Raw genomic sequence first — 12,467 nt, 5'->3', positions numbered from 1 at the left:
TGGTCTCAGCATTTGAGTCCTTAACAAATGTGGTTGATGGACTACTGAAAACAAAACGTCCCATAAAAGAAATACCACAACCACGATGGTTTGACACTAATTGTTCCCGGGCACTGAGAGAGCTAAAACTCTGCCTTAAGAATCTCCCGCGGGACAAGCAGAAAGTAGCCCTCTGTAGGCGCACTTACAAAACCCAGCTCAAACAGAGAAGGATCACGCTCCAAAAGGAAGTCTGGGCTGACCTGAGGGAAGCAGGGGAAAACAGGGAATATACTGAATTTTGGAAAATCATCAATAGGCCCTGCTTTCAAGACAGTAGTACCCCGATGATTAGTACTAACGTACTCCCGGAGCAGTGGGTTACTCATTTTAAGAGCCTTTATAACCTCCACTGCGATATAGATATGGTAGAGGTAGGGGATGGGGCTCGGCCTACGGAACTAGAGTTCTCATTACAAGAAATCACCGTGGCCATTCAAGGTCTGACTAGAAACAAGGCACCAGGGCCCGATGGTACGCCACCAGATCTTTACTTAAGTAACATTGAACTCTGGGCACCCATTAGACTAGGGTGTTAAATGCAGCGATAAAACTGGGCTCCTGCGATCTTGGTCTACAGCATTGATTGTCCCTATCTTTAAGAAGGGTAGTAGGGACAATCCGCAATGCTATAGACCAATATCGCTAATAGACGTGTCAGCCAAACTACTAGGTAGGGCGGTTTTAAACCGCCTCACCACTTGGACAGAAGAGCACCATACCCTAGTAGATACTCAATATGGATTCAGATCGGGTAAATCAACCAGCGATCAATGTCTCAACCTCTACCTATTAGTTGCTAAATACACAAAAGCTAGCAACGGAACGGTTTACATGGGATTTATGGACTTGGCTACGGCCTTTGATAATGTAAATAGAAACAAACTTTGGGCCTTGATTTGTAACTTGGGAATTGACCCTGGTCTTATAAACATTCTAAAAGAATTACATTGGAACACCACTGCTAAGGTCCGCTATAGCGCGGGGGGGAGTACCGATCCCTTCCCGTGCACTAGCGGAGTGAGGCAGGGGTGTATCCTGGATCCCTTTTTATTGTCACTGTACATAAATGACCTAGAAAGAACATTGGTTGCTCTGGAGACTGACTGCCCCAAAGCAGGATCGCGTCATATACCAGTACTGCTGTACGCGGATGATGCGGTCCTGCTTGCACGAACAGCACTGAGTTTGCAACATCTTGTGGATGGATTTGTGAAGTTCATGGACAATTTAGATTTTTCCGTGAACCTGAGCAAATCCTTCGTAATGGTGGCGGGAAAAAACCCCCCGAAGAAATATGTATTTAAAATAGGGACCCACGTTTTAGAAACCGTTATCACCTTCTCATATTTGGGTCTGCTGTTCGATGGGGAGATCAAGTTTGATTCCTTAATTGAGGAAAGGTGTAGAAAACTGGTTTCAGCAAACGGTGCTATATTAAACTTTGCCCGTAGGCTGGGTCGCTGGTCATCAGAGCAAGTAATGACCTTATACAGAGCGGTAAGTACCGCCAAGGCCATGTACGGGGCAGAGGTTTGGGGTTTCAGGGATGTAAGACACTTACAAGTAGAGGAAGATAAATTCCTATGCAGGATTTTGAAGACACCGCAGATTATCCCAGCAGCAATTGCACACACTGAACTTGGGATCCCATATATCACAGACCAGATAAAGGTGAGACCTATCCTGACTTGGCTCAGAATCTGGGTAAACCCGGAAGCGGAGCTAAGCAGGATAATAGTCAAAGACTGCTTACAAAAAGATAAGTGCCTGCAAATCCCATGGCTAAAGTATGTTAAGGACACACTAGGGAGCATAGATCACCAGACATTGTTCAGGGATCCGACCTTGATTGACACCTCTTGTAAATATTGGATCAAAAAATTGTTACTAGTGAATTATGAACTGGGCAGACAAAATCCTGATTTACTAATCATCTGTAGTTGCTCACCGCTTAGCAAGTACGGGGAGGGTATGGAACCCTAATTATTTTTAATGTATAATCAGCAAGATAGATTTTTAATGTGTCGTTTTAGGCTCAATCTGTTACCTAATATCTTAGCTTATCCGTCTGGTTTTACTGTAACAATTGAACAGAAGGGTGCCTGCGGCTGCGACAATAGGTCTCTGCAGGACACCCTTCATTTTGTACTTTTATGTTCTTTTTATCGAATCCCTCGCCGTAGATTTCTTGTAGATATTATAAAAGAGTTAAAATTTCGCCATGCCAAAACTGCATTACTTTTTCTGCAAAGAGCATCTGATATGCGCACCCTATGCTCAATTATGAGTTTTTTAAAAGTTGCAGTAAACTTAAGAAACACGAGAGGCTGAACTAGGATGTACATAATACCATACTTTTTAACTATAAATCTTGTTTTTAATATTTCATGGTTCAGAAATGTAATTGATGACTTTGTATAATGAATTTTTATGATGGTTTTTAATCATCAAAATGAAGTTTACTGAACTACTCCTTGGGGGTTGCAGCATCACATTATGGATTTTAAGATCTGACATGAGTCTGATAGCATTGGGCATGGTAACACGACTGAGCTGCAATAGGGATAAGTCAGAATTAGGGTAATACATACTCCAAAGATGGTGGCGGGAACTTGACGGTCTAATTGCAGAACAATCTGAATGATATACAGGAGTCTCTGCCCCACGTCTTCCAATCTTTACACGTATGGTAGATACAAAGACACAAGCATGAACAAGGGTGAGTGTGGCAGTTCGGCTCCACAGTAACTTATGATGGCAACTAACTGTGCAGAGGGGAGTTTGAGCACATAGAGATTGTTACACTCTCATTAAGTAAGTTTGTGATTTGTGAGTAACTGACTGAAGTAGTTATTAGAGATCAGACATCTCCAATGAGTTATCTGTGAGTAGCTCACCTGTATGCAAACCAGCCTAACAAATTAGAAGCTTTTATTTAATTGAATATATTTATACCAAAATTGAGAGTATGTAATCAAGATGAAAGTGTGTTCTTTTAAATCTCACAAGCAAATGTTTGCAAAGCAAAAGCTGAATTTCCAAAATCTTTTTAAAGCTGATATTGTGAGCGATAAATAAGAGTCATTGCCGCTGTGGTTGTTATGTATTATCCATGAAGAGAGGGTTCTAAATTGGCAATGTTGTTTTTTTTTATTTTTGCAAGCAGCCCAGTCTGATACAATGAGGGGATCACTGCTGATAATTTTGCATGGGGTGGCCACTAAAAAATCATGTCTGATGCTGATGTGGGCACTATGACAGCATAATAATGTAAGTAGCTTATTTGATTTTTGTTGAGCATAAGTAGCTCTTATTGCAGTAAAGGTTGGTGACCCTTGTCACAGATGAACTTGAACTTACATGTGTGATTCGGCAAACTAGTGGCAGTGGCAACATGCTGGATATGAGATACCTACAATGTGAATTCAGTAGATGGAAACGCACTTGATGGTATATACAGGCTGGTACAGATTATATTTAATCATTCAGGTCCATAGTGCATGGAATGAAAAATGACATGTGTTGGCCGGGCACAGGAAATATATGAAATGTCCTGCAGACATCCATGCAATCTGGTATGGGACACAGGGTTGTACCTATCAGGAAAGTGCTGCCCATCCATGCCCATTATACAACGCAGAGAAAGAGTACTTTTTGGGACCTTATCGAATGATTAACAAATATGACCACCATGTTTAAAAATAGAGCAATAGATTTCCATGTGTCACTGTGTGGATTTACAGGGAATCACAAATAGGGGACATGGACTCCAAAATGTGATGTTGAGATTTATCACTACATGTGACATTGATGGTTCTGTAAACAGTCGCTCGCTAGGGTGAACAGAATGCACAACTACCTTCTATATAAGGTAAAGGTACCTATATGCTGCATTCTTAGTACCTTTTGGTTGCTTTATTTGCTTGCAGATATTGGAATGCCAAGATACTCACACTGAATGTGGTGATTAGATGCAATCATGGATGAGTTACAGCTGTATTATGTACAACGGTATTACATGGTCACAGGGTCGTATTTATTAAAGGTTTTGTGTCACACTTGACCCGTGCAAGGGGAAGCAGGGAGATGCAAAGCCTAGAATGAGAATTACCAAGCTGTGCACGACCACCTTACTTGGCTTGGTAAATGTGGAGTAATGCAAGGCAGCACATGTCGCTGCCTTGTTTACACAAGAGAAATTTTGTTTGAACGGATACCAACCCTCTTTCACAGTATTGGAACTTATATGACAACAATGGAGTTTTATGCTGTGTCTATTTGAATGTATATTGTATATATGTTAATCACTTGAGCTCTGCATCATCTGCAGTATCTTTACCTTGTTTTACAATGTATACAATGCAACACTAAAGAAATACTTTAGAATCTGCACGGAGAAAAGTGTCATGTACTCATTTGATAAATATTTAATGGGATATGAATAATTTAAGTGTGCTGCATACCTCAAAATCATAGGAGAGGTTTTGACAATATGTAAGTCCGACCGTAAAGTGTTTGAATATGTTTATCCTGGTCCTTGTGAGCAAATTGGGTTGTGCTTTTAATAGTAATTCACTTTCTTTTCAGGAGGACAACAGACATGGTTGGATTATTAGCAATCTTAGTAAATATTTCAATACACTTGTTGTTGTGCCTTGAAAGACTGCTCAAAGGCTTCAGATGTTCAAAATGTGGGTGCCTCAAGCTGTAAAGAGCTTTTACTTTTTAGTGAATGTTTGCGATAGGATATCGCCAGTAGGATTGTGAGATAAATCAGTGTGTTCAGGAAGATGGCTTTATTAGCATCCTGTATAACAAATTAACTTCTCTTAATACTAGAGGAATATGGTGAAATGTTTTCTTATCTGATATTATTCTTGAATCTTGTTACTAATGAATTCCTCCCTTTCCTTAGACATACAAACACAGGTCCATGTCCTGAAGAGACATCTCCCCTGACTGGGGTTGAAACATGTTCACACACCTCAATGAAAGAGTACTCTAATACCATATACTCAACTGGGCCCATAAACACACATTCACTCTACCTGGTAATAATCCGCAGGGGTCAATCGTTTTATGAATTTCTTACCATTCCAAGATTGGTTACTTTTGGCTCCTAACTAATCTTTCACTGAGCAAAAAGTTATTTCTTCTGGTCGATGGACCATTAGTTGAACGAGTTGATGGTGAAATTAAATAATTAACTTCTGGTGGGAACCCTGACCACCCCTTTGGAAGTCACCCCCAGAACCCTTGTTGGACACCCTGGTACTGACCCAGGTGTCCGCCTCCTCTGCAAGCTTCCTAGGATTGGTCAACTTGCGGTCAACCAGGTGTTGGCGCAGCTCTGGAAAACATTTTTCTAGAAGGTGCGGTCTTAAAAACAAGTTATACAACCCTTCATAGTCATGCACATTGCTGCCCCGCACCTAGCCCTCTAAAGCTTTACTAGCGTAGTCCAGGAAATCTACCCAGTTCTGTGTGGGAAGTTTGTGGCTATTCCTTAAACCTCTGCCTGTACCTCTCAGGGGTAAGACTGAACCTGTTAAGCAATGCGGCTTTCATGACAGAATAGTTAGTCTGGTCTTCCTTCTCTAGGTAAAGGAGGGTGTCCCTAACATCTGGAGGTAGGTACGTATACAAACCACCCCCCCAATAACTCTCTGGGACCCCATGGGCTCTTAAAGATACCTTATAGGCGGCTAACCACATATCAATATTATCCCCCACCTTAAAACTGGCCATCACATCTTTAGGCATAAAGACCCTGGACTCACGTGAAGCTTCCATAGGTATGCTGCCATAATTCTTGTTGCTGTTGGCCCCTACTTCCAGGGCCCGGATTTCCAGTTCCTTCAGACTGAGCTCATGGGCAACTTCTTTTTCCCGCATAGCCAATCGCTTGTTCCCGCGATCCTGCTCCATGGCCCACCTTTCTTTTTAGCGCTCTTTCTCCAGCTTGGCAAGCTCCAACCTGAGCTGTCTCTCCTCCCTCCTGTTCTCCAGGTCCTCTGAGGACAGGCTCTTCACTGACACACTACTGCCTGCCCTGGAAGGTACCCTTGTACCTGGTAACAAATTACCATTTCCCGCCAAGTGCAGTAGGTCAAGATTTCCTGTGGTGTCCTGCTCCGGTTCTTGCGCGTCCCCATCTCCTTCTGAGTGGGCTGTTACCCATGCTGTCAAGGCTTTCTGAAGCTCTGCCTTCTTGGCGCTTCGCTTGAAGGCCACCCCTTTCTCCTCGCAGAATTCTTTGAGTTGCGCCACCGGTTAAGCTTCCAGGATGGCCAGCTCGAATTCCATCTTGCTAGCTGGGGCCTCAGACGTTTGTAGAGAAAATCAGTTGGGACTTAGGGAAAAAGGGACTTTTTTTAAAAAAGAGCAACCAGTCAGGGAGAATTTAAAAAAAATCAAAAATGCAAATTGGAGATGGTAGACAAAAATTCAGTAGAGTCAGGTGTAGGGTTGTGGTGTACACTGCGTCGCTGCGTGGTTTTACACAAGCACAAGTCCTATCGATCACCAATGCTAGAACCGGTGTCTCTAGTTGGCAGGGGTATGCACCCTAGTCCAAGTAGGGACCACCGCTTCCTACCTGGTAGCTTGGCGCAGAGCAGCAACGGCGTAACTTCAGAGGCAATGTGTAAAGTATTTGTGCAACACACCAACAGTACCCAGTAAAACACACACACAAGAAAAAGGCACTACATCAATGTGTTATAAAAATAAAGACATCTTTATCCCAGTTTCAGGTAGTATCAATAGTAAAATAAATACAGTTTCCAGGCAAGATCAATAATAAAATAAATCCAGGTCCCAGGCAAGATCAATAGTAAAATAAATCCAGGTTCATATAAGGAAAGCACAGTTATCTTTCTCTAGGGATTGGGTAAGATCCAAAACATGGTAGGAGTTCAATGTGCAACATTAGAAGGTTCCAATGAAAGGTCTCTTGAGGACACTGTCACAGGAATGCCCTTGTGGGCCCAGGGAGTCCTCCTTCACTCCTAGGGGTTTAGGACCAGTCTCTAATATGGGCACAGACGGTTTCTCAAAGGACAAACCTTGGAGGCAAACAGTTCCCCAAATGCGGCAGTTTTAGATGTTGTTCCAAGTCTCAGAAGCTATGAGGGGGGGGGGGGGTTTCACGAGTTGGGAATTTAGATTAGTGAGGGCCTTGAACGTGGACACAGTCCCTACTGTGCGGGGCCCCTCGCGCTATCGGTGGTATGTCTCAAGTGCCCCCAGCGGGAATGACAGTCTGCCCAGCCTGCAATTTAAAAATGAAATGCTCCCTGCAGTAAATGAGGCAGTCCCCGTCATTCCCGGGATGCAGCCGCAGGGACTCTGGTTTAACTGTGGTGATCTCTGGCCCAGGGCTTCACTCACGGCCCAAAATCCGGCGAACCCGCAACCCGCGCCTTTTATCTGAGGCGTTACCTGGAGAGGCGGTCGGGGTGCAAGAGTCTGTTTCGGGGCGATCCTCTGCCCAGCATCTCCCCTTTGTGTTGGTGACACACCGGGGGAGTCAGAGCAACTTCTAGGGGTCTGGCGAGGCAGGCTCCTTCACCCAGACCCTCCCCGGCCTCCAGCGCCGATCTTCCAGTCCTGGCCACAGTATGGGGAAAGCCCTCTTAGGCAGGGCCAATGGCAGCGTGGTACGCTGGTCACGCAGCGGAACTCCTGGGTAGCTTCAGCCAATCCCAGCGTGGCCCTGCCCTGACGTCAGCGGCGCATGCATCGGCTTCCTGAGGCTCCCGGGCCACCAACGGGGATCTTAAAAGTGATTGTGGCACCCTTTCACTCGGGTCCCGGGGCAGTGAAGTTGGGGGCAATTCTTAGGGCACTTTCCCCCACAGATCAGCGCTGCTGCTGGCCGGAGGCAGTTCAACTCGTGGGTCACTCGTGCCAGCAGTCGCGGGGGGAGGGTCCCGAAGTCCACACAGCGCTTCCTTTGCCACAGCTCCTCAGTCACGGCACAGCGCTTCCCAGCGCATTCCTGTCTTGGGCGGCGACGGTGATCTCACGCCCCTACAGCGCTCCCTTGCCACAGCACTTCCTAAGTCAAATCCAGCTCTCACAGCGCGATTGGGTCTCAGAGCAGTGATGGCAGGAGTATAGCGCTTCAGTTCCACCAGGCAGATAAGGCACTTTTCCCCACTGACCAGTTCTTAAAGTAAAGACCTCGCAGGGGCAACTTCCATAAGAACGTTGTGAGCTGTATTACTTCTGCGGAGGTAGTCTTTAAAAGGGTTGTAGTCCCCAGGCAGTTCTTCTGAATGTTGTTCAGGGAAAAATAGTTCCTTTGGGATGTTGTTGAGACACTCTGGTGGTGCTATTTCCAGTCTCCCTCGCAGAGCAGGATCAGCAGACAGTAGGGCAGCTCAGCAGGTTATGGGGCAGCAGTTCCTTGGAGCAGTCAGCCTCCTTTCCAATGGCAATCCTCCTGCGCAGCCGTCCTCACTCCTGCAGAGATTCTTCTTAGTCCAGGGTGTAACAAGAATGTGAGGCCAGGACCCTCCCTTATATATTCTACAGTCCAGGGGCTAGAAAGTGGTAGAAGTCTCTGGAAGGGTCTGGGGGCAGGGGCTTCTGGAAGAGTCCAGGGAGTTCTGGTATGTTCCCTGCCTTCCCTGACCTAGCTATCACAGTGATGAGAGACAGGCCGTTAAGGCTACAGTGTGCAGCCCATCACAGCTCATACCAGAGAAGAAGGTGTGAATCACCATTCCCACCTCCCAACCCAGCCAGGCTATCAGTATGCAGAGGGGAGGGGGGAGTCTGCAGAGCCTAATCTAAGTGTAGGCAGGAAAAGGTCCACTTTATAAAAGTGGGATCCCTAGCGTAGTAGTGCCCAAACCCTATATATCATTGGAAAGGGTTCCCCGCCCTGAATCCAACAAAACCAAACATGACAGACTTATTAGGCCCCTGTCAGAAGTTATCCCATAAGGGGAGGTTCCCGATGTTAGCCTATGGAGGATTAAGCCTTACTGCGGAAGCAGTGGCTTGTGGCAGATATGCCAGCCTCACAAGGTTTTAGGGGAGAGCACCTGCACCTCAGCACTGTTTAGCAGTGGTGAGGTGCCCAGAGTCCTAAGTCCAACAAAAGGTATGGTAAAAATGGGAGGCAAAAGGGCAAAAAGGTAGGGGAAGACCACCCTAAGGCTGACAGGTCCAACACAGTCCATCTACAAGCTGCAATAGACATGCAACCTCACACACTCCCAGTTTTACAAATACCCCCAGCTCAGACACACTCTTGCTGCCCACTCCCTTCCACCGGTCTCCCTGCCGGAATTTAGTCCGCTGGAACCCAAACTGTTGATGGATCACATGGGCAGAGGAGGGATCTCACAGATCTACAGCACACTCATTATTAACTCTCCCGGGATAGTGGACCACCTCAGCAATTTTTGGGAAAGCTGGGGGGGGACCATGGTGGATGAGGACTGGAGGGACGTACCCATAGCACCATGGGAACTAACACCCTCGGCCAGGCTGCACCAAATTCAAACCAACTATCTCTACCCTGTGTATCTCTCCCCGCACCGCCTACATAGGGCCGGCCTACGATTCAACACCACCTGCCCAGGGTGCAACATTGAGCCTTCAGATTTTTACCACATGATTGGGGCCTGTGATGCCATACCTACTGACTGGACCGAGGTGCTTAGGGAGTGAGAGATTCCTATGTCATCCATACTTGGGATAATTTAGGGGTCTGGCTGAAAAGTTCCTTCTTGGTGGCTAAGCATGACATTTCCTCACAATGGTTGGCTTGTAGACCACCCAACTCTTCCACTCTTGTGTGGTAACTACTTTAATTCTGAGCGTCGTTCACTCTTGTCTCTAGACCGGTGGGCCTCTTTTCACTCCTGCCTCACATATGTTTTGTGCCCAACCGATTTCCCCCCTCTGAGTATCTTTCCACTCTTGCCTCACACATGCTTTTACACCTGTTTATTATCACTCTCATGAGCCTCTTTTCACTTTTGCCTCTCATCAACTTTTTGTGCCCATTTCTTTACACTCTTGAGTCTCTTTCACTCTTGCCTCTGTTCTCGCATCCATTTTATGCCTGTTCAGTGCACCCTTCTTTCACCAGTTTGGTGCCTGTTTGTTTCTCACGCTTTTTTCTGTTATACTCCCACAGCCCCCTCCACCATGAAGTGCATTCTCCTACCTTCCACCTCCCCTACTTCTTATCTGCTCCTCTTGCAGTGTTGCAAGCCTGTATGCACCCATATATGCTAAGACCATTGCCAACGCCAGGAACCCAGGTCTGATTCCCCCCTAGCAAAACTCTGCATCACTCCTTTGATCAATCAACTTGAGATGCTGCTCCCCCCACTGCTGCCACGCTGAACAACATACAACAGTAGTAGCCTTCACCTGAACCCACACTGTTTCACCTGCAGTTACCCACCCATACATCCCAAACAAGTACCATCAATGCCACCCAACAGCACATGCTTCAGCAAGTTGCAGGTCTTTTCTTTGTTTCATGAGCTCTTCCGAACTCTGCTCTGACCATCCTACTCTCTCCGAACTGTCTGTTGGATGTATCTTGAAAGGAACAAGATGAACGTGTATCAGTACCCTGATACCTGTGAGGAGGTTTAACATTTTCACCGTTTAGTATGTTGTAATGTTTTTTGGTAGATTCACTCTATGATTTATTTTTTATTTTTTTTGTCTTGTTGTCCCACTTCTCCATTATGGAAGAGTCAGGTGCTTGCTTAGAGTTATACTTTCTACAATTACTCCTTAACTGTGGTTTTCCTTATCTCTACCCAGCGTGAAATCGATTTCCTTGATAATTTTAGGTAATTTGCATTCCAGTTGTGCAAGAGGCATATCTCTCAGGCATTGACATATTGCTAACCCATCTGCTTCCCCTTTAATATTACTCAATATTATGGCTGATACTGTGGCAAAATTACCCATAACTTTCATCCCTAAATCCAGTGCTGGTGCTGCCCGAGCTCAATCTGTATCTCAGGTAGAAATGCCAAAGAAGGGGTACTGTGTGTTCTGGAGTATACTGAAACAAATAAGGTACCCAGGTGGCACAATCTTCTGTTGGGGGAGTCATCCCATTGGTTAGCAAACTGTCAGTATCCTGTGTTTTTCTTGCAGGCCTCTATGGGGAAATACAGCTTCAAGCAGGTTTGTTTTTTGTGCGTTCCAAAATGGAGTTTCTTCACTTATGGTGGGAATTTTCCTTATCACTGCTTTTAATGTTTGAGGGCTGATACCTGGTGTAGCTAATTGTGATGCTACAGCTTGACCAGTCCACACAGAAGCAATTTTAATGTTTGCATCAGAAATTGTGTAAGACTATTGTATATTGTTACTAGTTATATAATCCCTGTATCTGGCCTGCAGTCAGGCAATCAACATTTGGATTCGGTGTGTATCCGGCTAGGACTGGCCATGTCGCCCCATTGCTGAGCCGGTCCAGTCTCACATTTTGTATGCTATGGGAAGGGCGCCTTTAAACCAATTGGTATGTTCATGACTAGTGAGAGGAATTTCTACCTCTTTGTAAGGAGCGTATTCATCTGGTGTTTCATCATATTCATGAAATAGCTGTGCATCATTATCCACGGCAGGGAATTTAACCCAAGATAAAAATACCTCTGTTATAAATGCTTTGTGTACCTCTACCACAGAGGAAACATCCCTACCGTGTAGTGTGAGGCCACGTTTTAGTAATTTTGAGTGACTGCGTGTCTGCAGTTCTCGGTAATATTCTGTGCCATGTGTTGTAAGAAATGTATTAAAGTGAAACCACCGCACCCAACAGATCCCCCGCCGCTGCTGGAGCAAAATCACAGAATACCAACTACACGCAAACCTCGCTCTCACCCCACCCACCAACACCTCCAACATCGATGATGCCACCTGCAACCTCAGACGCTGCATCAATGACTGCGCCAACAACCTCGCCCCGCTGAATAAACCCACCCACCGAGACACCAGAAAGAGAGCTAGCTGGTTCACCCCAGTGTCAGGACTCCAAACCCTCGGACTGAACAGACTCATTTGGTTTGTGCCCTAAAATCAAGATTTCGCTGGTCGAGTAATAAACACGCAACTAGGAACCCCAGTTGGAGACAATTGGTCTTCGAGCGGAATTCCAAGATGGCCGCCGCCGAAGAAGAGGTGTTGGCGGTCTAGTTGTTGAACACTTTCACAGGTGTCAGACTCTTGGTGAGGTGTGTGCTTGAGTTCGAATGCGCACTTCACCGGAGCTTCCAGAGGAGACAAACCGACGATTCAGAGCTCGAGTTTCTATCCCAGTAATCTTTGCCCATTTGCGTCGCGTTTCCGTTAAATTCAGTCCACTTGTTGGACTTCTTCACCCTTTCTCTCACTACCCATTTCCTGAAGAAAAAACATTTGTTTCCGAAGAG

Source organism: Lissotriton helveticus, chromosome 7 (assembly GCF_964261635.1).
Source record: "Lissotriton helveticus chromosome 7, aLisHel1.1, whole genome shotgun sequence".
Lineage (NCBI taxonomy): Eukaryota > Metazoa > Chordata > Amphibia > Caudata > Salamandridae > Lissotriton > Lissotriton helveticus.
The sequence above is the reverse complement of the archived record's forward strand: the minus strand, read 5'-3'. Positions refer to the sequence as shown.